A 16,529-nucleotide genomic window follows, 5' to 3' on the forward strand; every position below is an offset into this window, starting at 1 on the left:
TCTAGCTTCTAAAACAAGGCATTTGGAGCTGAGGTTGCGGATGGAAGTGAATTGCCTTGAGTCGCGAGCTGCAGAATTCTCCGAGAAAACAGGACCTGGGAGGGCTCCTCCTGCCGCCGCTGCAGCTTGTAACCACGGTTCCGGGGCTCCCTTGCCTAAGCCTCCGGCACAGCGCCCCCAAAAGCGCCCGGCGACTCGGCCTCATCAGCATCTTCAGCCCTTAGAGCCCCCCCCCCATGCAAATCGCTGATGATTTGGTCATCCTAAAGTGACCATAGTGGTTTATTTGAGGGGGGGGGGGTGGTTGTGTTGGGCTTCCTTACTACGCCTCCCTCAGTTGCTGCGAGTGAGAGAGTTCAAGGGAAATCCTAGTGAAATACACTGATGGAATACTATTAATCCTAATAATAATGTTCCCAACGCAGGTAACTCTTAAAGAACTGAGAGTGCGAAGATCAGAGCAGAATTTCCGAAGCAGTGCCCTCTGGAATTCTCATTGGATCCTTCCCAGCAGCCTAAATCATTCTTGGCTGCTGTATCTACAAGGATGACTACCGCCTTGCTCACTAGTACTCTATATCTTGCCTTCAACACATCCTTTTACTTCTCTCTGCAGATTTATCTGTATTTCACCTCCTGTTCTCTGGGGTTACACAAGCTTCTATTTTCCCCCACTGTATGGGCATGTATAGTCAGTAAATTTTCACTTTGTCTGCCTAAGGATCGTTAGAAATAAGCACCCCCCCCCCCCGCAAAAGGCACCTCTTTCACGTTTTCTTTTCCTTGGGGGTTCATGACTTTCTGTGTAACTGGTTTGTAGTTGGTTACATGCCACCAGGAAGTTACCAATAACTCTGGTAAGTTATTCTCCTTATATTTTATTAGAAACTTATTGCTAGTGTTATTTTTAATAAGCTTTGTTTCAGCAATATCTCATTTTTAAGATATTTTTGTTACTTTCAGAACTCAAAGATCTATGTGACTGTTCATTAATTAGTATATGAGTTGCAATTGTGCTACTAAGATATAGCCCACATAATGAATTATCCCATCACCTTTTACATTATTTATTTCTGTCCTCATTTATATTACAGATTATAGGAAACATTAACCATCCCCCCCATTAATGCTTCCTGGCACACATTCTTGTGCCATTTGAAAGGTCAGATTTTATATGTTTATCTAAGAGTAAGCTGAAAAGAAACCTTCTGACAATTTCAGGGTCCGAGAAAGTTCACTAGTCTCTGATCTTCAGAAGGTTGTTCAGGTCAGCATTTGTTCATTGCAATTACATGACTGAAGGAGGACTTTCGTAAATGTATTTTTATGGGTTTAGCAAGACACTGTGATAGGAAGATGGGTGGGAGTTTTAAGTGCACCATTTTTTTTCTTACAATATCCCAAATCACACATGAACACGTTATTTTGGGCACTGTATTTCAATTCAGGCATCATATTTAGTACATTTCTGATTTTGTGAATTTAGCTGGTGAACAGCTAATTGGACACAGAGTGCTCATTTCAGAGGAAGAGAGCTATCGGAAGAGAGCACCGATTATCTTGGTTCTAATAAATTGAGAATCAGGGACAGACTTTATATGAAAACCTTAATTGCCTCACTCTTCACACTTGTTCAACCCCCAGACTCAATTTTTAGTAAGTATGTTAATACATCAGTGTTTTTTACTTTTATGAATATTTTTTATGGGATTACCTGACAGTTATGGTGATCACTTCCCCTTTAAGTATAGGTATGTTGAGGAACATTTAAATCTTAGCTTTTACTTCACATATTGACAAGGACATGGTATTAATTAAATGTCAAGCCTGCGTGTATTGCAATCTCTAACGGATACTAAGGTTTTAGGGTTTTCTCTCTGACCCCCCCCCCAGCCCCATCAGAACAAGTTCCTGGTTTCTACATTTCTCTTTATTGGGATGGATGGAGGTGAGAACCTATTGTTTAACCTTTTCTTTCTTTCTTTCATTCTTTCCTTATGCCTTTTCTTCCTTCATTTTCCTTTTTTTCTTTTCTCTCTCTTTTTAATTTCTCATTAAGAACTATAATCTGTCCTCATTGATGGCTGACGAGACGACCTAAGTAATGCTTTTTTATTTTTTAAAAGATTTTTATTTATTTATTTGACAGAGAGAGAGAGAGAGCACATGAGAGGAGGGAGGGTCAGAGGGAGAAGCCGCCTCCCCGCTGAGCAGGGAGCCCGATGTGGGGCTCGATTCTAGGACCCTGGGATCATGACCTGAGCCGAAGGCAGTCACGCAACCAAATGAGCCACCCAGGCACCCAGTAATGCTTTTTTAAATTCAAAAGCCCTTTTAGCTTCCAGCCATAAAAGTACTCCAGCTGCAGCGTCACCCCATCCCCCAGTCTCAGGATTCAAGGGCTTTCCCCCCTTAGCTCCCACACCAGCCCCCCAGAACAGGGCTGAGACTGTGGTCCGCACCACCTGGCGCCCCTCACCCGTCACTAGTTTCTACCTGGGCTCCTTCCTAGTCTGGTCGTCCTGCCGGACAAGTGCCATCAGCCGCGGCGACTCTAGTTGAAGAAACGAGGGCTTAGCGTAATTCACCAATTCAAATACCCTCTTTGGAGGACGGCTGCTCTTGCGCAGGGGTGGAAGGAGGAGGGTAAAAAAAAAAAAAAAAAGACCCAAAACCCAAAAACAAAACCAAAAACCGCAACTTTCAGTGCAGATCTTTTCTTCTTAACCTCGTCTACAACAGTAAAGCCCAGACGTACGGGGTTTAGGTAAGTGCCCTTTGCTGTATTATAGCCTGAAACTCAGCTTGTGAGGGGGGACATTGACGTCTGAGAGGCTCTGCCGCCAAGGACGCTGTAACCAGAGGGCGATCAACAGGCGACCGTGCCTGGAGATTTCTCCGCAGCTCCCGGCAACGCCTAAGCCACCTGGGCGCCGGGAGCGCCGACCACGAGGTGCCCGGTTGCCGGGCTGGCCACAGGCTCGGTGCTGGGTGTGGGGAGGTGTGGGGAGGGCGGCGCGGGCAGGGAGTGTGTCCCGCACTGTGCGGGGCTAGCGCAGGCTCCGCCCTCAGCCCCTGCGGCGCACTGTGCTCCGGGTGGGCATTTGCAGCCCCGGAGCGGGGGGCGCGCCGGGGGCTTGCCTCGGTGCCTCACGCTCCATTTCCTCAGGCCAAACTTGAGCAAAACCTCTTTTCTGTCTGAGAGGACAGACTCGGGGGCTCTAGACTCCTATCAACGCCCGTTTGCATTTATTTATTTATTTATTTATTTATTTATTTATTTATTTATTTATTATTATTTTAAGATTTTTATTTATTGAGAGAGAGAGAGAGAATGGTAGAGAGAGAGCATGAGAGGGAGGAAGGTCAGAGGGAGAAGCAGACTCCCTGCTGAGCAGGGACCCCGATGCGGAGCTCGATCCCAGGACTCCAGGATCATGACCTGAGCCCAAGGCAGTCGTTTAACCAACTGAGCCACCCAGGCACCCTATTATTTATTATTTTTAATGAGCTATACCTAAGACTAATAAACGACGGCTTTTCAGCATGCCTGCTTTATAAACCCAGAATCGCCGTCTTCATCCCCCTGCTTGGTTGAGCTTACACTTGCTAAGTGACTTCTCTGGCTCTGTGTTAAAGTATTACTGACCACCATTCCCTCTGCCTTCACCAACTGGCAAGAATCTGGGGGGAGGTGGGGGAAAGAGAGTTGGATTTCAAATTGGAGCTGGAGCTTGGAAACTAAGGTTGAAGTTAAAGCAAACAGTGAGGTTGGGAACCGTTCGGCTTGTATCAGAAGCACTTTCAAGTTGGGCTTTTATTTTTCTGTTTCCCTTTTTCTGGAGGTGGGGTGGGAAGTAGGAGGAGCTGGGACTGGGAGCGCTCCCCTCGGTGTCCACCCGAGAGGGGGTGGTGCTTCCTGGCCGCCGGTTACTGCTGGTTCTGCAGCCAAGCAGTGGCAGAGACTTGAAGTCTCTGATGGCTGTTCTCCTAGTCCCCAAGAGTTGAACCACAGAGTGTTTTACTCTGTCTGCACCAGGTAGAGAACGTGATCAGCCCGTCAGAGCAGGGACCTCCTTCTAATGGGAATCCGTTTGGGAAACGCTGGGGAGGCTCTACCTCCGAAGATAAGATGCCTGTTTCGAGCTGTGTGAGATGCCAACCAGAGGCTTGAAAAGAGGAAGAGGTGACAGGGGTTGCAAAATAACCCTAGTATTGCTTACAAATATTCTAGCCAGTCAAATGTATGTAAGCAAAGAAGAAAGCAGCAGGGTATGAAACTGTCACAGCAGCTTGGAAGACAGATGATTCAGAATTTTGAGACTTTTTTGCATGCTGTTTAGATTTGTTCGTCATCATGCAGTTAAGCTGGTAAGGACTGAATGTCTATATTTTATTGACAATCATCTAACCTGTTTTTGACCCATCCTGTGATAACTTTTCCCTGTTTCAAGCGATGGGATACATGTATTTTCAGATGGTTCTGCTATGATGCATAACTTCTTAGTATTCACATTCCTGAACACTTTAAATCCATTTAAATGTATAAGTTGCATTCATTTAAATACTTAACAATGTTACAAAATGCATAAATTGGGCCGATGTGTGAGAGGAAGAAATGGGGAGGGTACAGAGTTGGAGGAAGGGATGCATAACCCTAATGAAGTATGTAAAAGAGTAGTTGCAGAAATGCCTTGAAATAGTGCTTCTTGTTAAGGTCACAGACCTTAATATAAGGACCACTGGAGAATTATAAAGAGCATCTTGAACCAGCAATTTAATTCTGACTACTTGAGAGAAATATTTAGTGGGTTATAGCCCTAGTATTTTCTCAATTTAGAAAAAAATTCTTAGGGTGGTGTAGAGAGCAAAATGGAGTCTCTCATGTCAAGCAGGAACCTGTGTCTAGCAGGGTCCTGTGTCAGTCAATGACACAAGCAGTTAAGGTACTGCAGCTAGGAGATATCGGGGACCAACGTCAGCTGACACCCCAGAACTGATAAAGATCAGAAGCAGAGAAGTCTGCAGAGACCCCAAACGGATTCAATCCCTTTAAAAAGGGAAGGATTTGGGCAGCGAACTGTCAGACTCTTCAGACTTGAGCCCTCTCTGTCTGACCACTTAAAAAAGGCAACTGCCGGGCCGCCTGGGTGGCTCAATCGGTTAAGCGTCTGCCTTCAGCTCAGGTCATGATCCCAGGGTGCTGGGATCGAGTCCCACATCAGGCTGCCTGCTCAGCAGGAGGCCTGCTTCTCCCTCTGCCTGCCGCTCCCCCTGCTTGTGCTCTCACTTTCTCTCTCTCTCTCTCTCTCTCTCTCTGGCAAATAAATAAATAAAATCTTAAAAAAAAAAAAAAAAAGGCAACTGCCTCAGAAGGCTCTGCCCCGTGGATCTCTGAACAGAACCGAGAGCCTTCCCTGCTTGAACAACAGAAGCACTCAGTGCCGAGGCCTTATCTCAACTGTGCATCCCCAGACTGACTTTGCATTTGGTTCCTTCATTTCCTGCACCCTTCTGTTATCTTGTTTGTTGTGTGGTTTGTCTTCCGTCCTGCTCGGTGTGCTGTGTAAGAAGCCAAATTTCATCACACGGTGAATTGTCATTCAGTTTGGAATCCCAAACCTGCTTTATCATTGTGATTTAATTTTGCTTTATGATTGAATAAAGCTGACATTGTGGAGAGACACAGCTCGTTTGTGCGCCTTCATAGCGTGCTCATGACAAGCATGTATTCAGAAAATGTGTGTTCACAATATTCACACACACACGCAAACATACGTGTTTGAAGTCTTCGTGTGTTACTAAATCATATAGGCAAGGACATAAAAACTTACAACTATTAAGATAAATGCCGTCATAAGCAATATATGTTCTCTAAATGCAGTAATGTGTATATTCTGTGATTTAAATGAAGAACAAGTTGTTTCTGAGGTGTTATACTTAAAGAAATGATAAAAATGTGCACATTTTGAAAAATAAGTCTTAGAATCATTATTATGCAGAAGTTATATGTGAATAATCTAAAAAGTGTTACCTTTGACAAGAGAATAGATATGAGTGTGAAACAATAACCAGATTACACATTAAGAAAATCCTTGTTGAAGTACAATTTTTCTTTGAAATGCTCATGATGTTCACCATAAATTATCACTTTTCCTAGCATTACCAGATCTAATAATATTTTAATACATATTATTAATGGTCTTAAAATGCTGATGTTCACATAACCACATGTCCATACTTTAAGTTCTTAAATAGCAAATTTCTTTTTCCTTTTTTAATTATATAAATATAATGTGTATATGTATATGTATATTGGAAACTTCTTTCTTTACCTTTATTATGAAATCTATATTTACAAGGACACATAATATGGTTCCCCAGTTACAATCTCATGGACCTATCTCTGCCCTTCATAGAAATAATTATAATCTGCTCTTTCATTGTTTACTGTTTAATGTCTGCCCTCTTTTCATAAGAAAACATGCTTTCTGTGTGCAAGACCCCTGCTGGTTTTATTCAGTTCTCACCACAGTAGAGTGTCACATAATAGGAATTCCAAAAATATTTTCCACAATTTTGACTGAATGAGTAACTTGAAGAAACTTTGAACACTTTGGAACTTACCAACATTCAAAAGAAACCACAATATTTTTTGGACAATATAAAGAATATAATTAAATAGAAATGCTGGGTTTTTAATGATCTTTGAAATGCTAATGATATATAACACTACATATATAATATATATAAAGGAAAACAAATATAATAACATTGTTAATGCTGTTGGATTACAACTCTATTTTCAAAATTATTTTTAAAGGTCTGAATGCATGTGCCAAAATGGTAGGAGTGGTTTATTTTAATCTGTGGAGTGATGGGGGATTGTTTTCCTATGTGTTAATACTTGTGTAAGTTCCAGTAGTATTAGCATATATTATTACTCAACAGAGGAAAAATAACAGAATATAAACACTAAATTTTATTTTGTCATTTACAGTTATTTATATAATTGAATAGCTTCTTGCTCAGAGTTCAGGTTTAACTCAGTATAAATGCCAGGAATGGCCAGCAATCCCTGGACCGATGGATGAAAGATGACTCCAGACTTGGCTGTGAAGGAGAGAAGGCAAGGGGGTCAACACTCAAGAGACAAACGCCCTTTGCTCTTCTTTGCTCTCACCTTTATTCCTGCTTCAGGATAATCATTAATCTTTATTACTCTGTTTCTCAAGCAAGTGATGTGTGGCAAAGGGTCTTACAGAAATAGAAGAGTCTGATTACGGGAAAGATACAATGTGTTGTTTAGCTTGTTCTGCTAAACACAGCTTTAGGGGACAGTGCACACATCTCTTAGATCACAAGGCAGCTGTTTGGGCTAAGAAAGCTTCAGGGAAGGCAACTCCCTGCGGCATTCCTAAGGCAGAGTGGTCGCCAGGCCTCCGCATTCCAAAGGCTTAGGCCCTTCTCTGAAACCTTCCATCTCCCCCAGAGGCTTCCTTGTTACATTTCAGCAAGCCAGGTATTAGGGATGATTTCATGCTCTACATTAACCCCAACAATAAATATGTATTTTATGGCCACGACACATAAATACATATACCCCTCGAAGGGTTAAAAATCCCTCTTACTATAAACTTTTGATGAGGGAGCAGAAGGCTTGCTGAGGACAAAGCAGAAGCTGGTACCCTACCCCCCCCCCCCCCCCCCCCGCCCCCCGCCAGCTCCGTGATATGTGTGACATTCCTCAGGCACTCCTGGCTGCCCTAAAGGAAGAGCAAATGGTTAAGTGACAGAGAGCACAGTCCTGCAGGACAGGAGTCTCCCTCAGTTTGCAAATGTCTTAGAGATTTACAAGGAAAAAGCTTTCTTATCGAGAGCCTAACTTCCAGAGACCCATGGGTTTCTTGGAGCCCTAACATCACCCTCCCCTCCAAGAAACTGAGGGAGGCTGAGGCAGAAAGAAATGTACATAAAATGGAATTTCTTTTGAAACTGCAGCCCACTGACAAGGACGTGTGATAGGAGGAATGTAACATTCCTCTGGGAAACTCCCAACTGTCTTCACGTTAGTGCCTCATTAGAGGGGAAAACAGCCTTGGCTTGACAGTAACCAGGACTCCAGTATCCTGAGAGTCTTCTTTAGCATATGACAGTCCTTCTGGACACCCCCTTCGTCCTCACCTCCCCAACTCCCAAGTATATAATCAGCCACCCCTCACAAATCCAGAGCAGCAGCTCTTTCTGCCTATGGATCCTGTCCCCGGGCGATCATAAAACCACCATTTTGCACCAAAGACATCTCAAGACTTCTTTCTTGGTCGTCGGCTCCACACCTCATCCCACCGAACCTCACCTATATTCCAAAATCTCATCACTTTGATATTCTTAGATAAAATTATATATTTCTTAAGGTCATATTTGGGATACAGTTATGACAGTTTCTTTTATAATAAAACATTTGAATATTTCTATCTTAAATCAGATATTAATTCATGCTGATTGTTATTTGACTACTATTAATTGTGTTTTACTGTTTGCTAGAGAACATTCTGGTTTCTGGGATTACCACAATGGGAAAAAACAAAGACAAAAATGTCTTACCTTCTGGAACCTATGATCTAATTGACGGTATATATTAAACAAATGAATGGTTATGTCCATGTGTTGTATGGTGATAGGTATTATGAAGAAAAAACACAGCAGGGAAGATGGATAGGGTGCGTATGGAAATTTGTGTTGGAGGCAGGGTTTGAAAACTAAGTGGATGGCTAGAAAAAAAACTCATCAAAAGGTGATAGAGAAATCAAAGAAGTTTTATATCATACCTCCAATCTGTTCTTCATGGAAATCCCATAGTAAACTTCCTGAAAATTACTTTTATTAATCCAACAACGCTTCAAGAGTAAAAATATAGCCAGCCTTACCCCCAGTGCTTATATAATTTTGTCTATGTTATTTATTCAAGTGTGTTTCTCACATAGCCTGTCCTTTGGGTACAGCCAAGCTTGACTCTCATGTCTTATGTTCATTCTAAATGTAGATTCTGCTCAGAAATTTCTTTATCTAACTGCATCATTATAGATGGTTTCCAATGATTGTGACCCATTATTTTTCTAGGAATGACATCAGGAAAACATTAAAAGTCTGTCATTTCTCATAAGAATTTTGAAAATAAAATTTAAAAAATTACTCAACCGTATTTTAAAAATTATGAAAGCATTGTATGGAGTTGTGATAGGCACAATGTATGGAAACATCAAATGATGTAGAAAAGGCCATGAGAATCATAAAGGGTATGAAGAAAGTTTTATGTGAGGACCAACTGAGACTATTAGAAAGTTTGGACATAAAAAATTTTATATAGATTACAGCTTATGGGCAGAGTGATTTCAGGTCTCTTAAAATGCTAATCATTAATATATGCTCTTTATGTTGTGTGGTGTCTAAATAGACAAAAATGATATTTATGTACATAATCATGCATATAACTAATTTCAAGAAATGGAGCGAAGATTTATGTCATAGGGAATGAGTTACTTCTCATAAAATACATGTCGTGACCATGCTGTATCATGGTCGGAGAATCCCCTTTAGTCTGACTGGTAGATAGTGATACATGTCTACATAAGAATAAAATAATGTAGAGATTCATCTTCAGTATCATTTTTTTTAAAGATTACATCTTTAATAGTTCATGGGTCACAGATGGATTAAAGAACCTGCTGAAAGGCAGGGTTTCCCTAAAAGCCTAGTTGCCTTTTATACCACTTCAAATAGCAGTAAGAAAAAAACATCTCGTTCAAGTACCTTCTGTTCTTCATGGATCGGCTAGTTATTATTATATTTTAATTGCATCTAGCACACAAAATAAGACATTTGTGATTTTTAAAAAAGGACAATTATTGGGAAAACATATGAACAATTTGGTGATTAGCAATTTATTGGATTATGGTGTGATAATTTTATTCCTAGGTACAATTCGTGTTAGGTTAAAGGCTTGTGCACTTGTCAGTTAGTGCCAAGATTATATTTGTGTCATTCTTTTCATACTAAGTGAGAATCATGCAACTATTATATTTGCTAAAGTCATAAGGGCAGGAAACTACCACCTCTGCACTCTAGAGGTTTCGATGAACAAGCTTGTTCTGGCCTCTTTCTGGTAACTAAAATAGAAACCTTTAGATGGTTGGAAGGGCCGAAATCTCACTGGAAGCACCATCTTTTGCTCACATCCTCGCTCAGACTCCGCAATCTATAAAGTCTCAGCTGCCTTTGCTGGATCTTTGAACAAGATAGCTGATGTTACCCGAATAAGTGACAGGATTTGGGATGCTTCACTTTCAAAGAATAATAAGATTTTTGCCAAGGATGATATTTTGATGACATTTTCTGAAATCAGAGGACTAAATTCATTTTTCTAAACTGAAATTTATCAAAACCTAACACTTTCCTAAAGTTATGTGAGCAATTCATAGGTTAATTACAAAAAGTCTAGTGCTGAGACTGTAACTTGTATTTATAAAATGTGACTTTTTTAGAAATGAAAGAATTAGTCAATTTGGCTAATTCAGGGTTACAAATAGAATGATTGTTAAATATTTGATCTTATTCTGTTCTTATGATGAAAGTGGGAAGTCTGATCTAGCTGCATTTACTAATAGAATTTTCTTTTCTCTTTTTGGATCCTTTCTAGGTCTGACAATCTCCAGCCTTTTTCACACATGTCATATACACCTGTTCAGGAGGTATATTCAGGGATGGTAACACAGGACTATTGAGACAGTGTGACATGTTGAGACAACTGGAAACATAATCGTGGCCAAATGATTGGCAGAAGATGTCAACTCAATGGACTGGAGAATTAGAGCAGTTGTGTGTGTCCATTGTTACTTCAAGACACTAAATACGTAGTCCTTCTTGAAGAGCTTCAGTTGTTGAGACATTACCACCTGCAGAACCATCTGCATGCTTATTGAATCTTATTTGAGAGTCATATGTAGATTTATTTTAAAAATCTACTCTGGTCCCCAAATTTGGTTTGCTTGCAAACATATTATACCAACACAGCTGATATTTGTAAAACCACTCAAGAGAAACAACTTATTCTAAAAAACAGAATGCTTTCAAATGACATTTGCCTATTGACCTGGAAATATTTTTTTTCTAAATATTAGTTTTAAGTAAAATGTGCTCTTCATTATAATAAAAACAAGAGTTTATTCAGGCAGGATGTCTTTTATAGATTTTTCTGATGACAAAAATATCTTTGTAATTTAACCAAAAACACACCCTTCTGATGACTGTGGGCATCTTTAAATATTAAGGAAGTCAAAACTTTCCAAGCCATAAAGTGTAACCACACAATTTTTTAATTCATTTTCATAACAATCCAAATACTAAAAAAAATCATATCCCCATTGTACCTATGAAGAAACAGAGGATTACAAACTTATCCCTGCCGTGTTTAATATGTGTAATACATGAACATGACTTCTTTTCATATACTAGCAGCTCCCTGAGAAACAAGACCTACACTGGCTAAGTAACTGCTTACCTTCGGGTGTTCCACAGCTTTTTCAGTCAGTAATTGTTTTGATTAAATGAAATGTAGAAATAGCATCAAATATAGAATGTTCAGAATACTCAAAGAAATGAGTATTAATAAATTAATAAAACAGGAATTAATAAATTCCTGTTAAATCTGAATACTACTCAGAATTTGAAGCAGGCATAACGAAATTAGAGCCGTATAATGAAATCATGTTATCATCTATGTGCTCATCTACTTATAATCTGTTGTCATAAATATCTCTCTGACTCAGTAAGCACTTTAGATGTGCTAGAAATTGTGTTATAAGCTTTATTTCCTTATTCTCATAACTACAAGTAGCTAAAAACATCATATCCCTATAATATCTATGAAGAAACAGATGATTACAAATAATCCTTAATCTGTTTTGAGGTAGAATACAAATACGAAGTCTGACATCATAGCATAATTTCTTAGACATTAGACCATATTGTCTGCCCCCAAATACTGTCATGAATATTCATTTATAACAAATGTATTTTGTTGAACTTCTGACGTAAACAAATGCATCTAACTTGCATCAATGTTAATTGATTTAAGTATGTTACATTAGATGTATGTTTCGCACGCGCGAAAAGAAAGAAAAAGAAAAAAAAACTATGTGAGGTGGTGCTTGTGTTAACTAACCTTATTGTGGTAATTACTTATAATATATATGTACATCAAATCATGGAGCTGCAAACCTTAAACATGTAAAATGTTATTTATCAATCATATCTCAGTAAAGCTGGAAAAAAGTGTTCAATTTTTGTTATAAATGAAAAAAGTGATTACAAGTAGAGAACTAGAGTTTCATTTAATTTTAATTAATCATAATTTTCAATAGCTATGTGTGACTAATGATATATTGGACAGTGCACGTCTAATGTCTTTGCCACACCACCACCCTGTAATGATATAGGTCCTGTCATCCTGCATCCAAACACATCCCTAATCGACCCACTTTTTTTCATCAGTTAAGCCACCATAGCAACAAACATTGCAATTTTTTTCTAATTAGTACACCTGCTTCTACTCCCAGTGGTCCACTTTCCAGATAGCAATAAAAGTAAGTATTTTAAAAACTCAAATTAACATTATACTCAATGGTGAAAGATTGAAAGCTTTTTCCCTAAGTTTGGGAACAAGACAAGGACTCCTGCATTCACCACTTCTATTTCACATAGTACTGGAAGTTCTAACCAGAGCACTTAGGCTTGAAAAAGAAATAAATGGCATTCAAACCGGAAAGGAAGAAGTAAAACTATCTCTATTTGTAGGTGAAATGATCTTACATGGAAAAAAAGCCTAATGAATACACAGACACACACAAACTGTTAAAGCTAATAAAGAAATTCAGCAAAGTACAGGACTCAAAATCAACACATAACAATCAGTTGTATTTCTATACACTGACAATGAACAACCCAAAAATAATATTAAGAAAACAATTCCATTTACAATAAAATCAAAGAGGATAAAATACTTAGAAATTAATTTAACTGGGGTGGCATAAGACTTGTACACTGAAAAGTATAAAACATTACTGAAAGAAATTAAAGAAGACCTAAAGAAATGGAAAGGCACCTCATGTTTCTGGATTAGAAGATTTAATATTGTTAAAATGACAGTACTACCCACAGCCATACACAGATTCAGTGTATACCTACCAAATTCCCAACAGCATATTCTCAGAAATGTAAAAACCAATCCTAAAACTCATATGCAATCTCCAGGGAGTTGAACAGCTGAAACAATCTTAAAAAAGAATATCAAAGTTGGAAGTCTCTCACTTCCTGATTTAAAAATGTATTATAAAGCTATAATAATTAAAAGAGTATGGTACTGGCATGGGATAGTCAAGTAGACCAATGGAATAAAATTGAGAGCCTAGAAATAAACTCTGACAACTATGGTCAATTGATTTTCCACAGAGGTTCCAGGACCATTCAATGGAGAAAGAACATTAATTTCCACAAATAATCCTCAGAAAATTGTATATCCACATGCAAAAGAGTGAGATTGCACCCTTACCTTACACCAGATACAGAAATTAACTCAAAATGTATTCAAGGCCTAAATTTTAGAACACTATAAAATCTTAAAAGAAAACTTAGGGGCAAATCTGCATGACCTGGGATATAGCAAAACTTTCTTAAATATGACTCTAAAGTACAGGGAAAACAACAACAAATAGGTAATTGGACTCCATTAAAATTAAACACAAGAGTGAAAAAAAACCACAAAATGGGAAAATGTTATTTACAAATTGTATTACTGAGAAGGTTTTAATATTCAAAAATATTAAAACTCCTACAACTCAACAACAACACAATTGTAAAAATGAGCCAAGGACATGAATAGACATTTCTCCAAAGAAGATGCACGAATGGCCAATAAGCATATGAAAGATACTCAACAAAAACAGCATTGCTCATTCGGAAAATGCAAATCAAAACCACAATTCCATACTACTTCGTGCTTGCTAGAATGGTTAGAATTTTTATTTATTTTTATTTTTTATTTTAATTCAATTAGCCAACGTATATCAAAAACTAATGATGTCTAGAATGGTTAGAATTTTTTAAAAGGAAGGAAGAAAAGGGAGTGAGAAAGAGAGAAAGAAACAAGTGTTGGCAAAATGTGGAAAAATTGAAACCGTTTTTTAAATTTCATTTGAGAAGAAGTGGGGAGGAGCAGAGGGAGAGGGACAAGCAGACTCCTCCCTAAGTGCACCTGACACTGGGCTGGATCCCAAGACCCCAAGGTCATGACCTGAACCGAAATCAAAGGTCGAGCGCTCACCTGACTGAGCCACCCAGGTGCCTCAGAAAAACTGGAAGTCTTGTACATTGCTGATGGGTATGTAAAATGATGCAGGTGCTCTGGAAAGAAGTTTGACAGTTCCTCAAAACTGGATATGTAGAATTGCCAAATGACTCAACAATTCAACTCCTAGGTCTATACCTAAAAGAACTGGAAGAAGGGACTCAAGCAGATGATTATATACCAGTATTTATTGTAGCATCATTCACTCTAGTCAAAAGGTGGCAACAATTCAAGTGTCCATCAATAGATGAACAGATAAACAAAATATAGATACAGATAGTGAATATTATCCAGTCATAAAAAGAAATGAGGTTCTGATACATGCTACAACATGGATGAATTTAAAAACACTATGTTAAGTGAAATAAGCCAGACACAAAAAGAAAAAAAGTGTGATTCATATAAAAATATATATATGAAATATCTAAAAAAAAGCAAATTCATAGAGATAGGAAGTATATTAGAGGTCACCGGGTTCTGGGAGGAGGGTGGAACTGGGAGTTATTACTTAATGTGTGCAGAGTTTCTGTTTGGGTTGATAAAAATTTGCAAAACCTATAGTAGTAGTAATGCTTGCACAGCATTGTGAATCTAATTAACGCCACTGAATTTGATACTTAAACATTGTTAAAATGACAATTTTTGTTATGCACATGTATTTTTTTATCATAATTATGAAAAGTAAACTGACAACAAAACCTCAAAGTATCATTCTATCATCAAAAAAGTTCCCCAAATAGATGCTCATCTTTAAAATAGTAAACCTAAATTTCCTTATCTAGGCTTTCAAGCCCTAGTATATTTTGGCTCCTGTCTAGTTCTCCAACCTCATGCCATTAACTGCTCCTATATCCATTTCTTAAATGTGTTAAGCTGATTTCCACTTTAAGACTTTTACCAGCTTTTTTGACTATCTACAAAACTAGTGTATATTTACGCAATGTACAGATGTTGGCTTTCTCTATAAATTTAATTTTATTGCAGTTGAGAAGGTAATTGCAAGGGTAAATGTCTCAATTTCCTCACAGGTAGAATGAGAATAAAAATAAAACCTACCTTATGAGACTTATGGGTATAACATAACATATACTATAGGTATAACATTATTTACAGTAATACAAGTCCTCAGACTGATGTCTGGCTCATGGTAAATGTAACTGTGTTCCATTTATTATTATTATTGCCCAAGAGGTATCTTCCCTTCTTCCTCCCCTGCTCCTTCCTCACCAAAAGAAAACAGTTGATGTACTTAGCAGGCAGCAACCTTCTCAATGGAAGAAGACCTTATACCCAGTTTTAAAGGATACATCTCAATTGAGCTAAATCCAACATAGGAATTCCCTTCCTACTTGACAGTTTTTGGTCTAGAAGTAAATATGTGATCCCGTTCTGGCCAAGGAGTCTTAATAAAAAGTCCCCTGCCATCTCTCCAGGAAAGACTTGCATCGCTAATAGGGAAAAAAAAAGTTACAGGAAAAAAGGCTCTTTTTACATTGCTCCATCCTTTCTGTCTTGAACAGAACTGTGTGAAGACAAGGATTTGGGAGCTACGGTAGCCCTCTTGCAACACCAGACCATTAGGAGGTACTTCTCCATGGTGTTTCTATTCCTACTGTGAGAGCTTTTGTTCTGGATTATTTTTTCAAGAATGTTTGCACGGCAAACAGTTTTGAAACTTAGAAACAATATTTCCCTTGGACAAGAGGGCATATTTGTTTTCTGACTAGGATAATAAAAGCCAATGCCCTCCTCCAGTACAAAGGTTGGGCATGTTTGCTAGCAGTCTTCTTATAAGATTTGGGATTTCCTACCTTGGGGTTACTCAGCTGTGATGCAATCTGAGTGTGTGCGGAGCATCCATCAGAGCTGCTCCAGAGAGGCCCCGAGGGTTCGCAGGACAAAGAGAACCAGTGGGAGCATGAAGTTCACGCCACCTCCTATGCTAAGACTAATGAAGTCCTCTGTCTCTAACCCAGGAGTTCAATGTCTTCTGCCAGCATCTGTGAGGCTGTGTGTGGCAGGGTAACTACGTTAACCCTTGAACAATGCAGGGGCTTGGGGCGCTGACTCCCACGCAGTCAAAAATCCACATATAACTTAGACTGCCCCCCCAAAACTGAACTACTAA

The 16,529-nt window shown here is 38.9% G+C and overlaps 1 protein-coding gene across 1 annotated transcript in view; it reads right to left on the bottom strand.

The window, feature by feature from the left end:
• Positions 1 to 6,514: 6,514 nt before the first annotated feature.
• The window catches only part of LOC112817819 (uncharacterized), a gene marked incomplete at its 5' end in the record, with an annotated part of 41,012 nt that continues 30,997 nt past the window's right edge, over positions 6,515 to 16,529 (bottom strand). The window contains one exon of the mRNA XM_073890464.1: positions 6,515 to 7,113. The remainder of the gene's footprint in view (positions 7,114 to 16,529) is intronic.

Source organism: Callorhinus ursinus, unplaced genomic scaffold, assembly GCF_003265705.2.
Source record: "Callorhinus ursinus isolate GAN/ISIS: 27379988/994484 unplaced genomic scaffold, GSC_fseal_2.0 scaffold269, whole genome shotgun sequence".
Lineage (NCBI taxonomy): Eukaryota > Metazoa > Chordata > Mammalia > Carnivora > Otariidae > Callorhinus > Callorhinus ursinus.